We start from the raw sequence: 12,757 nt of genomic DNA, 5'->3' as shown, positions 1-12,757 counted from the left end.
GTCATTAGCAGCACTAACATTAAGAGTACTCTTTATCATCATTCTTTTAATTTTGTTTATACTACTGTTATGTGAAGATGAGTTTTGTTCTTCGGAATATCAGGTTTCTGTCTCTCCTTTCTGCTTCCGCCTTCCGTTCCAGCATCTTTCCAGTGCATTCACTATCTTCTCTCTCTCTCTCCTTTTTTTCATTTTTTACTGCTAAATCCAAACACACAGTTCTCCATGTTTCAAACGTGAATGTTCTATCACTGCCACCTCATCTCGACGAACTTTGCCATCTATTTCAGAATACAGATATCCATGTAATACTTCTGTCGCGGACTTGACTCAAGCCAAGCATGCCTTCCAGTTCTGTAAATATAAAACACAATGTCCTTCAAAGGCACCACACAAGTAACATACGATGGGATGAAGTAGCAGCACATTTCACTGTAGGCTTGTACCATGGGAAGCAAGGAGAGGATGTTGTTTAGTGGCCAGTGTCCTCTTTCTATAACACATGCACATGTGTATTAGCAGGGCTCTTTATTCAAAAGGACAAGAAGTTACTTAAGACAGTCCAGGTGTTGTAGTACAAGCTCTCCTTATAGCCCTTAGCATCACGGCTTGTGAAGTATAAGTCTCTGGTCTCTAGATACTGACTGACTCTGAGCTAGAGGCTGAGCTAATTGCAGCTGCAGCTCCCACTGGGCTGCCACTGATGACTTGACAGGTTGACTCCCTGGCTGACTGACTGGCCTGGCGGTCGAGAGGGCGTTGGTGGCGCGTTGATTGCAGGTCTGTCTTTGGCCTCTCTCCTGATAAGCGCATCACTTGCGCCTCCTATCGATCTTCTCGCAACCTCTTTGCCGGCTGGTGTGCTGGCAGCAGCTTATGCCAGCACACAGAGATGTTAAGAGCATCCATGCATCTGAACATGCAGCGGAGGCACAGGACAGAGTTTTGCAGACTATTTCCATTCCATTCTGTGACATAAAAGACAATCTGCATCAATTTACTACCAAAACTTACTTGACTGCACGATAAATATGCTTAACTAAAGACTAGTAAACTTAAACCTGCAACTTGGTTGGCAAATTACTTTGCTTTAGATGCAGCAAGGGCCTTATCTATCATACGCCTGCTCTATTAGCCACTTCCATTTCTTCCTGTCGACTGCACTGTCTGTTCACTTGTTGCTGATTTTCGTCCTAGATGTGTCCTCCCAGATGATGTTATCTTGCAAAGTAATTCCGGGTCCTCTTCTTCTTCATCATCATCTTCTTCTTCTTGTTCCATCTATTGTCCTGGCGAATGCTTCTCTAAGTAGTACATTCTCATTTATTCTTCATATATGGCTTGCCCAATTCAATCTTCTCTTCTCTAGCACTTTGGCGATGTTATGGTCCTTGTACAGTTCTCTTAATTCTTCATTTCTTCTTCTCCCCCATTCCATGTTATTTTCATCATATACAGGTCAAAAAACTTTCCTTCCAAATATACAGCTCTATGACATAAAAATGGTTTCAAATTTATTAAGTGATTTTTTAGTGTTTTCAACGCTGATTTCGGGAAAAATAGTGAAACAATTCCATCACGTACAGTTATTTCACAAACTGCTTGTCTAGTTTTAGCTGTTTTCGATATTTCAGCACTCTAGTGAGTTTGAATTTTGGTTTTTAGGATCTCCATAAACTGTTATTTAGCCGTTTTTACACTAGATATATGTAAAATAAAGAGTAATTAGGAGAACCAGCAGTATTTTCATGTTAGTGCCTATCCATAGTGCTGCCCCTTCCCCCACCATCACCAAGCAGTGAGGTTCTGCTATTGTCCTTCACTCTGTGCTGTTCACGTGTTGTTGTTACTAGTGTTTTAAAGTAGTGACTGTTTTCTTGTGTTGTGAAGCTGTTTTATGGACAATGGCTACCAGAGGATGTAAAACTCGCCAGATTGCTTCTGCTACATTTGTGATAACTGTACCGTTAAAAGGCAACAAAGAAACATTTCCTATTTTGTTGAAAAAGTATATTTCGCCTATTTTGGTGTAAAGTTAGGCGATCAAGATAAGCCTTGGGGTCCACACAAAGTTTGTTCAATGTGTGTCGAAGAACTGAGGCAATGGTTTCAACGTAAATAGCAGTCCTTACGTTTTGGAATACCGATGGTTTGGAGGGATCCCAAAAATCATAGTGATGACTGCTATTTTTGTTCTTGCAACGTACGAGCTTTCAATTTGAAAAACAAAGAGGATATTTCTCACCCTAACATTCAATCAGCTATTCGCCCTGTTCCTCATGGACATGAAGTACCAATACCCTCTCCTCCAGATTCTTTGGATGATATAGATGATCACGAGCCATTCGCTCAGCAAGGTGATAGTGAAGAAGACAGAGACTGCTACGATCCTGGCACAACCGATCCCATTTCATTCTCACAATCTGAACTGAACGATTTAGTTAGACATCTAGGCCTTTCTAAAAAATCGGCAGAGGTTTTAGGATCTAGATTGAAAGATAAACATATATTAGCTCTGGGTATATCTTCTTCTTGGTATCGATCGAGGGAAAAGGAGTTTGTATATTTCTTCTCTCAAGAAGGTGACCTGGTGTTTTGCAGTGATGTTCCTGGACTTCTACATTTACATCTACATTTATACTCCGCAAGCCACCCAACGGTGTGTGGCGGAGGGCACTTTACGTGCCACTGTCATTACCTCCCTTTCCTGTTCCAATCGCGTATGGTTCGCGGGAAGAACGACTGTCTGAAAGCCTCCGTGCGCGCTCTAATCTCTCTAATTTTACATTCGTGATCTCCTCGGGAGGTATAAGTAGGGGGAAGCATATATTCGATATCTCATCCAGAAACGCACCCTTTCGAAACCTGGACAGCAAGCTACACCGCGATGCAGAGCGCCTCTCTTGCAGAGTCTGCCACTTGAGTTTGCTAAACATCTCCGTAACACTATCACGGTTACCAAATAACCCTGTGACGAAACGCGCCGCTCTTCTTTGGATCTTCTCTATCTCCTCCCGTCAACCCGATCTGGTACGGATCCCACACTGATGCGCAATACTCAAGTATAGGTCGAACGAGTGTTTTGTAAACCACCTCCTTTGTTGATGGACTACATTTTCTAAGGACTCTCCCAATGAATCTCAACCTGTTACCCGCCCTACCAACAATTAATTTTATATGATCATTCCACTTCAAATCGTTCCACACGCATACTCCCAGATATTTTACAGAAGTAACTGCTACCAGTGTTTGTTCTGCTATCATATAATCATATAATAAAGGATCCTTCTTTCTATGTATTCGCAATACATTACATTTGTCTATGTTGAGGGTCAGTTGCCACTCCCTCCACCAAGTGCCTATCCGCTGCAGATCTTCCTGCATTTCGTTACAATTCTCTAATGCTGCAACTTCTCTGTATATTACAGCATCATCCGCGAAAAGCCGTATGGAACTTCCGACACTATCTACTAGGTCATTTATATATATTGTGAAAAGCAATGGTCCCATAACACTCCGCTGTGGCACGCCAGAGGTTACTTTAACGTCTGTAGACGTCTCTCCATTGATAACAACATGCTGTGTTCTGTTTGCTACAAACTCTTCAATCCAGCCACACAGCTGGTCTGATATTCCGTAGGCTCTTACTTTGTTCATCAGGCGACAGTGCGGAACTGTATCGAACGCCTTCCGGAAGTCAAGGAAAATAGCATCTACCTGGGAGCCTGTATCTAATATTTTCTGGGTCTCATGAACAAATAAAGCGAGTTGGGTCTCACACGATCGCTGCTTCCGGAATCCATGTTGATTCCTACATAGTAGATTCTGGGTTTCCAAAAACGACATGATACTCGAGCAAAAAACATGTTCTAAAATTCTACAACAGATCGACGTCAGAGATATAGGTCTATAGTTTTGCGCATCTGCTCGACGACCCTTCTTGAAGACTGGGACTACCTGTGCTCTTTTCCAATCATTTGGAACCTTCCGTTCCTCTAGAGACTTGCGGTACACGGCTGTTAGAATGGGGGCAAGTTCTTTCGCGTACTCTGTGTAGAATCGAATTGATATCCCGTCAGGTCCAGTGGACTTTCCTCTGTTGAGTGATTCCAGTTGCTTTTCTATTCCTTGGACACTTATTTCGATGTCAGCCATTTTTTCGTTTGTGCGAGGATTTAGAGAAGGAACTGCAGTGCGGTCTTCCTCTGTGAAACAGCTTTGGAAAAAGGTGTTTAGTATTTCAGCTTTACGCGTGTCATCCTCTGTTTCAATGCCTTCATCATCCCGGAGTGTCTGGATATGCCGTTTCGATCCAGTTACTGATTTAACGTAAGACCAGAACTTCCTAGGATTTTCTGTCAAGTCGGTACATAGAATTTTACTTTCGAATTCACTGAACGCTTCACGCATAGCCCTCCTTACGCTAACTCTGACATCGTTTAGCTTCTGTTTGTCTTATGGCACGTTATGAGTGGGGTCTCTTTATTGATTCTTCACAAAGAAGCCTTAAAGCAGTACTTCTACACAATGGCAATAAGTATGCGTCTATACCAGTTGGACACTCGGTTCACTTAAAAGAATGTTACGAGAACGTTGAACTGGTTTTAAGCAAACTCTGCTATTCAGACCACAAATAGACACAATGTGGTGATATAAAAGTGATTTCAATGCTGCTTGGTCAACAAAGTGGCTGTACAAAGTTCCCTTGCTTTCTCTGTGAAAGGGTCAGTAGAGACAGAAAGCAACATTACATAAAACAGCTTGGCCCTTGAGAAAAATCTCACAGGTAGGAGTTAAAAATTTTGAGAGGAGAAGCCTTGTGGATCCCGAAAAGGTGTTATTCCCACCACTTCTCATTAAGTTGGGGCTGATGAAACAATTTGTTAAGGCATTGCCAAGAGAAGGGGAGTGTTTCAGATACTTTGTGGACAGTTTCCTGGTTTATCCGAGGCAAAGCTAAAGGAAGGAATCTTTGTCGGACCAGACATTAGAAAACTAATGACAGATCCCAACTTTGTGGACAAAACGGAAACAAAAGAAAAGGCAGCATGGACGTCTTTGAAATTTGTTGTTACTGGTTTCCTAGGAAACAAAAGAGATCCAGACTACAAGACAATCGTCGCAGACATGCTCGACAACTTTGAGAAGCTGGGCTGTAAGATGAGCATTAAAGTTCATTTTCTCCCCTCACATCTTGACTACTTCCCTGCAAACCTTGGTGATATAAGTGAAGAGCAGGGCAAAAGATTCAACCAAGACATCAAAGAAATGGAAAGAAGATGGAACGTCAACATGATAACGGACTACTGCTGGATGATAAAAAAAGATGATCCTCAACGAGACCACAGCCGGAAAAGCAAAAAAAGAAGCTTCGACAGAAAATGAAAGCGTTATTATAAGGACTTATGAGAAAAAGATAAATGGAAGTGTACTGGAAATGTAGTTTAGAACATGATTTATTAATAAAATAAAATTTTATAACTTTGGGAAAAATGTGATAAATTGCTTAAATTTTGTTATTATACCCAAAAATACTCCCTTTTTGTGAGAAAACCTGGCTTAATAGAAAAAAATGGATTACATTTTTGAAATCATCGCTGTAAAGTACATATCAAATTCAAACAACTTTCGAAAAATATTTTTTTGCAGACCTGTGATATTAACAGTTTTTCTTCATCTTTGCCGATCGGTGTGGCCGAGCGGTTCTAGGAGCTTCAGTCTGGAACCGCGTGACCGAAACGGTCGCAGGTTCGAATCCTGCCTCGGGCATGGGTGTGTGTGATGTCCTTAGGTTAGTTAGGTTTAAGTAGTTCTAAGTTCTAGGGGACTTATGACCTAAGATGTTGAGTCCCATAGTGCTCAGAGCCATTTGAACCATTTTTAGTACCATACTCGGCGACAACAGAGCTAGAGACAACCAGCCAAACTCTCCAAGTTAATCTGCAAGTCCTTGCATATGTTTTTGAACTTGGACTGTGAACATCGCTACGAGAAAGAGTTTCTGTTTGAACAGTGCTTCGGACTGTATTACCAACGACAGTCTACTTCATCACAAGTGTTAGACTGGTTCTATCATTGCGTATAATTGTACCTGGCAATCACAGCAAAAAGGACGTTGTATAACAAAATATAAGGGTTCATTTTCACTGTAAATATATTTCAATCCTTATATTTTACGCATGCAATAATCATGTCGTTTACTACTGGTTAAATCCCAAACATTTCTGAGAACTCGACACAACAGATATAGTAGTTGACTGATACAAGAGAATTTTAAATATAGTAATAAATTATCTGTATTTTCTTTATAATTTTGATGAAACTCAAAAGTGTTTTGTACTCCGTTGCTAGACAGGCATCTATTTTCATATCCGTTCTATTGTTGTTCTGAAAAGACTTGCTATGTACTTGAAGTGGTCAATAGTCTTGAAAGTGAATGGATCTACAGCCAAAGCTGCATCACTTCCGATTTCCTTACTTATGACCAGGTATTCTGTCGTTTTTCCATTTCGTAAAAGGTTTGAATCATTCTGATTCTGTAGTGAAACTACTTATTAATGCTAGATCATCTACGTAAGCAAATCTAATAATGTTCACATCCTACTTTTATATCACTTGTTGTTTAGTTTTAGTAAATTCTCTATCTTCTTTAAGACGAGGTTGCATAAATTAGGTGAAATGGCATCCGTTTCTCTCAGCCCAGAGGACACCTTAAAAATTTCAGTTTCCCCTACCGGTGTCTTTATACGCCATGAAGTTCCCTGTATACAAATTTTAACTAATCTGTTTAATTTTGAGGGTCGTTTTCTACATCTACATGGTTCCCCAACCAATCAAACTTAAGTGCCTGACAGACGGTTCCTCGATCCACCTTCACAGTAATTCTTAATTCTGTTATTCCACTCTCGAACAGCGTGCGGAAAAAAAGAACACTTATATTTTTCCGTGCGAGCTCTGATTTCCCTTATTTTATTGTTATTGTTGTGGTGTACAGTCCAAAGAATGGTTTGATGCAGCTCTCAATGCTACTCTATCCCATGCAAGCCTCTTCATCTCTGAGTAACTACTGCAACCTACATCCTTCTGACTCTGCTTACTGTATTCCACTCTTGGTCTCCGTCTACGATTTTTACGCCCCACGCTTCCCTCCATGTAACGCCGCTACCCTTTGGACACAAAAATGAAAAATATAATCTAGTCCTCACACCCCAATACAAGCCCAAGCCCAAGATCCAAATTTCATCAATGGAAAAAAGTCCCTCTGTACTAATATTGCATGACTAGTAGCAAGTAGACTGAAAAAAAAGTAATATAAAAAGAAATAGAATGGAATCTTGGTAGCAAAGTTACTTAATGTTTTGAAAAAGAATAAAAAAGAAATAGAATCCATTAGTTTCAAGACAAAATAATACACTCCTGGAAATGGAAAAAAGAACACATTGACACCGGTGTGTCAGACCCACCATACTTGCTCCGGACACTGCGAGAGGGCTGTACAAGCAATGATCACACGCACGGCACAGCGGACACACCAGGAACCGCGGTGTTGGCCGTCGAATGGCGCTAGTTGCGCAGCATTTGTGCACCGCCGCCGTCAGTGTTAGCCAGTTTGCCGTGGCATACGGAGCTCCATCGCAGTCTTTAACACTGGTAGCATGCCGCGACAGCGTGGACGTGAACCGTATGTGCAGTTGACGGACTTTGAGCGAGGGCGTATAGTGGGCATGCGGGAGGCCGGGTGGACGTACCGCCGAATTGCTCAACACGTGGGGCGTGAGGTATCCACAGTACATCGATGTTGTCGCCAGTGGTCGGCGGAAGGTGCACGTGCCCGTCGACCTGGGACCGGACCGCAGCGACGCACGGATGCACGCCAAGACCGTAGGATCCTACGCAGTGCCGCAGGGGGCCGCACCGCCACTTCCCAGCAAATTAGGGACACTGTTGCTCCTGGGGTATCGGCGAGGACCATTCGCAACCGTCTCCATGAAGCTGGGCTACGGTCCCGCACACCGTTAGGCCGTCTTCCGCTCACGCCCCAACATCGTGCAGACCGCCTCCAGTGGTGTCGCGACAGGCGTGAATGGAGGGACGAATGGAGACGTGTCGTCTTCAGCGATGAGAGTCGCTTCTGCCTTGGTGCCAATGATGGTCGTATGCGTGTTTGGCGCCGTGCAGGTGAGCGCCACAATCAGGACTGCATACGACCGAGGCACACAGGGCCAACACCCGGCATCATGGTGTGGGGAGCGATCTCCTACACTGGCCGTACACCACTGATGATCGTCGAGGGGACACTGAATAGTGCACGGTACATCCAAACCGTCATCGAACCCATCGTTCTACCATTCCTAGACCGGCAAGGGAACTTGCTGTTCCAACAGGACAATGCACGTCCGCATGTATCCCGTGCCACCCAACGTGCTCTAGAAGGTGTAAGTCAACTACCCTGGCCAGCAAGATCTCCGGATCTGTGCCCCATTGAGCATGTTTGGGACTGGATGAAGCGTCGTCTCACGCGGTCTGCACGTCCAGCACGAACACTGGTCCAACTGAGGCGCCAGGTGGAAATGGCATGGCAAGCCGTTCCACAGGACTACATCCAGCATCTCTACGATCGTCTCCATGGGAGAATAGCAGCCTGCATTGCTGCGAAAGGTGGATATACACTGTACTAGTGCCGACATTGTGCATGCTCTGTTGCCTGTGTCTATGTGCCTGTGGTTCTGTCAGTGTGATCATGTGATGTATCTGACCCCAGGAATGTGTCAATAAAGTTTCCCCTTCCTGGGACAATGAATTCACGGTGTTCTTATTTCAATTTCCAGGAGTGTAGTAGATCGCAAGGTAGTAGACTTTTAGGTCACGAAATATTACAAGTGACCTCAAAGAATACTCCATGTGAGTACTATTTTGAGCGCACTGCGAAATACAGAAGCAAAAGTTGTACAACGTTAATGTGCTTCTGGCGCTTGCCTTGTCGTGCCGTAACTGAGCTTGTGCGCTCGTACATAATATTGGTAGGCGATATAAGATGGTTTGTTGCATTTTGAAGATTTGCAACCTGCTAGAAATGATTAAAAACTGAAAGAGGTAAATCAGCAACTTTGAAAATATCTTTGAAGTAATTCAAGCTAGGAAAATAACCGAATATATTGTCTTAATTTGATTATTATCAACGAAAGACTGAACTTAGACCCAGTGCGATAGACAGTAAATAGTTCAACTGATAGGAAGTGATGAACAGTGTAAACTGCGAGGAATACATCTTGTGGTGTCACCGCCAGATACCACACTTGCTAGGTGGTAGCTTTAAATCGGCCGCGGTCCATTAGTACATGTCGGACCCGCGTGTCGCCACTGTTAGTAATTGCAGACCGAGCGCCACCACACGGCAGGTCTAGAGAGACGTACTAGCACTCGCCCCAGTTGTACGACGACTTTGCTAGCGACTACACTGACGAAGCCTTTCTCTCATTTGCCGAGAGACAATTAGAATAGCCTTTAGCTAAGTCCATGGCTACGACCTAGCAAGGCGCCATTAACCATTTCTGGAGAGAGTCTCACCTGTATAACCATGAGCGATGTACCACAAGGATGAATTAAAGTTAAGTGTTAAAGAAGCTACGTACTTTTCTTGATAGCATTCATAACGTATCCTGTTTCAGACCTCACGCAAGCCGGCGTGAGTTAACGCGTGCATTTCGGTTACCCGTCACTGTGGACTGGCTGTCTTGTCAGGCCACAACACATCTAAACCGAGTTAAAGTAAATAACTTAATCTGGATCTTGCTGTTAACTCTTCGTCTGAATTTACATAACTAATTCCACCCATTTGAAAGAAAGGTTACTTCTATAAGACAATGATAGGATGTGCATAGACTAGAATAAACCAACGTAAAGTGAATATACAGTGTTTGACATTTCTTTCAACCCATTTAATATTACATGCTCATGAAACATGTATCTGTGCGACAACATAAATTATCAACAGAGCGCAGCATTCATAGATATTCTTTGGCGCTCTAGAAAGTTATCGTACTATTTAGCTCACGCGAAATGCAAACTTTCATAGATATACTCTGGATGTTTACAGATTGTAAACATGATTAGGGCAATAAACTCAGTGTGTATGCATTTACGTGTAGTTAGGCTCGTACACGTGGGGGGGGGGGGGGGGGGGGCAAATATTCATCTGAGTAAGCCGGTACAACTAACACTCACTCGGCGTAAATACAGTGGAGCAAGATAATTCTTTTTTGTGAATTTCCTCGCAAGCACTCTACCGCAAGCTAGCCGGAGCCTGAGCATCATTCATTAACAATCAATCAATGGAAAAGGGGAAGTTACAGGGTGTTTCAAAAATGACCGGTATATTTGAAACGGCAATAAAAACTAAACGAGCAGTGATAGAAATACACCGTTTGTTGCAATATGCTTGGGACAACAGTACATTTTCAGGCAGACAAACTTTCGAAATTACAGTAGTTACAATTTTCAACAACAGATGGTGCTGCGGTCTGGGAAACTCTATAGTACGATATTTTCCACATATCCACCATGCGTAGCAATAATATGGCGTAGTCTCTGCATGAAATTACCCGAAACCTTTGACAACGTGTCTGGCGGAATGGCTTCACATGCAGATGAGATGTACTGCTTCAGCTGTTCAATTGTTTCTGGATTCTGGCGGTACACCTGGTCTTTCAAGTGTCCCTACAGAAACAAGTCACAGGGGTTCATGTCTGGCGAATAGGGAGGCCAATCCACGCCGCCTCCTGTATGTTTCGGATAGCCCAAAGCAATCACACGATCATCGAAATATTCATTCAGGAAATTAAAGACGTCGGCCGTGCGATGTGGCCGGGCACCACCTTGCATAAACCACGAGGTGTTCGCAGTGTCGTCTAAGGCAGTTTGTACAGCAACAAATTCACGAAGAATGTCCAGATAGCGTGATGCAGTAATCGTTTCGGATCTGAGAAATGGGCCAATGATTCCTCTGGAAGGAATGGCGGCCCAGACCAGTACTTTTTGAGGATGCAGGGACGATGGGACTGCAACATGGGGCTTTTCGGTTCCCCATATGCGCCAATTCTGTTTATTGACGAAGCCGTCCAGGTAAAAATAAGCTTCGTCAGTAAACCAAATGCTGCCCACATGCACATCGCCGTCATCAATCCTGTGCACTATATCGTTAGCGAATGTCTCTCGTGCAGCAATGGTAGCGGCGCTGAGGGGTTGCCGCGTTTGAATTTTGTATGGATAGAGGTGTAAACTCTGGCGCATGAGACGATACGTGGACGTTGGCGTCATTTGGACCGCAGCTGCAACACGGCGAACGGAAACCGGAGGCCGCTGTTGGATCACCTGCTGTACTAGCTGCGCGTTGCCCTCTGTGGTTGCCGTACGCGGTCGCCCTACCTTTGCAGCACGTTCATCCGTCACGTTCCCAGTCCGTTGAAATTTTTGAAACAGATCCTTTATTGTATCGCTTTTCGGTCCTTTGGTTACATTAAACCTCCGTTGAAAACTTCGTCTTGTTGCAACAACACTGTGTTCTAGGCGGTGGAATTCCAACACCAGAAAAATCCTCTGTTCTAAGGAATAAACCATGTTGTCTACAGCACACTTGCACGTTGTGAACAGCACACGCTTACAGCAGAAAGACGACGTACAGAATGGCGCACCCACAGACTGCATTGTCTTCTATATCTTTCACATCACTTGCAGCGCCATCTGTTGTTGAAAATTGTAACTACTGTAATTTCGAAAGTTTGTCCGCCTGAAAATGTACTGTTGTCCCAAGCATATTGCAACAAACGGTGTATTTCTATTGCTGCTCGTTTAGTTTTTATTGCCGTTTCAAATATACCGGTCATTTTTGAAACACCATGTACATAAAACTGACGCCCATAACGCGGGGCCCGAAGCCACGACGCATGACCCTAAGATTAAGAATGTAGGACTTTAAGTAGCAAGAAAGGCGTAGGCGCCACATCTGCGCCACAATACGACAACGCAGAACTTCGAGTCGACGCCGGAGGACGCACTGCTGACCGAGCTACGACGACGCGCCGACTTCGAGAGCGACGACTTCCGGCGCCGTGTGGATTGGGGGGCGCTGTTGCTGCCAAAGCTGACTGCACATCCGCCGCCTCCACACAGCAAAACACAAAGAACGGAACAACTCAGGTTAGTGAGTACTAGACACAAGTTTATTCGTTGTGGTGCAACACCGAAATCCTTGTACCATTATTTGTGTATCTGTGTAACATTGTGGGTACCCATAAAGGCAACTGAGTACTTATTGTGCAGAAAGGTTTAGTAAACTGTTAATCAGAGAATAATAGTTTTCAAAATGTCAGAGAGAACCAGAAAGGGTAAATTAGATCACGACAAAGATGAATCTGAAATCAGAGAGGAATCGGTAGAGGAAACGAGTCAAAATGCAGAAAACATTCCTTCTCTTAACACAGAAAATGAGCCAAAAGAAAGAATGTACGGACCGAAAGTGCTCACGACTTCCGACGATAAGATAGAAAAAATTCCGGATATCGTGCAGGCTCAATAACAGTAATTAATAGTCAAAGAGAAACTTCTTGGTTGGCGAATGCTCCTTCCACGCAACACTTTGATATGAATATGTTGTTCAATTTCATATCTAAGATGGAAGAACGTGATGCCGAGCGACAAGAACGTGAGTTGCGAATGGAAGAACGTATAATCAAATTGGTTGAATGGGATTCCCGCCTGG

At 43.6% G+C, this 12,757-nt stretch overlaps 1 protein-coding gene across 1 annotated transcript in view; it reads right to left on the bottom strand.

Moving 5' to 3' along the window:
• The window catches only part of LOC126100508 (uncharacterized), a 50,353-nt gene that overhangs the window by 8,703 nt on the left and 28,893 nt on the right, over positions 1–12,757 (bottom strand). The gene's annotated exons all lie outside the window — the stretch shown is intronic.

This window comes from Schistocerca cancellata, chromosome 9, assembly GCF_023864275.1.
Source record: "Schistocerca cancellata isolate TAMUIC-IGC-003103 chromosome 9, iqSchCanc2.1, whole genome shotgun sequence".
NCBI lineage: Eukaryota > Metazoa > Arthropoda > Insecta > Orthoptera > Acrididae > Schistocerca > Schistocerca cancellata.
The sequence above is the reverse complement of the archived record's forward strand: the minus strand, read 5'-3'. Positions and strand labels throughout refer to the sequence as shown.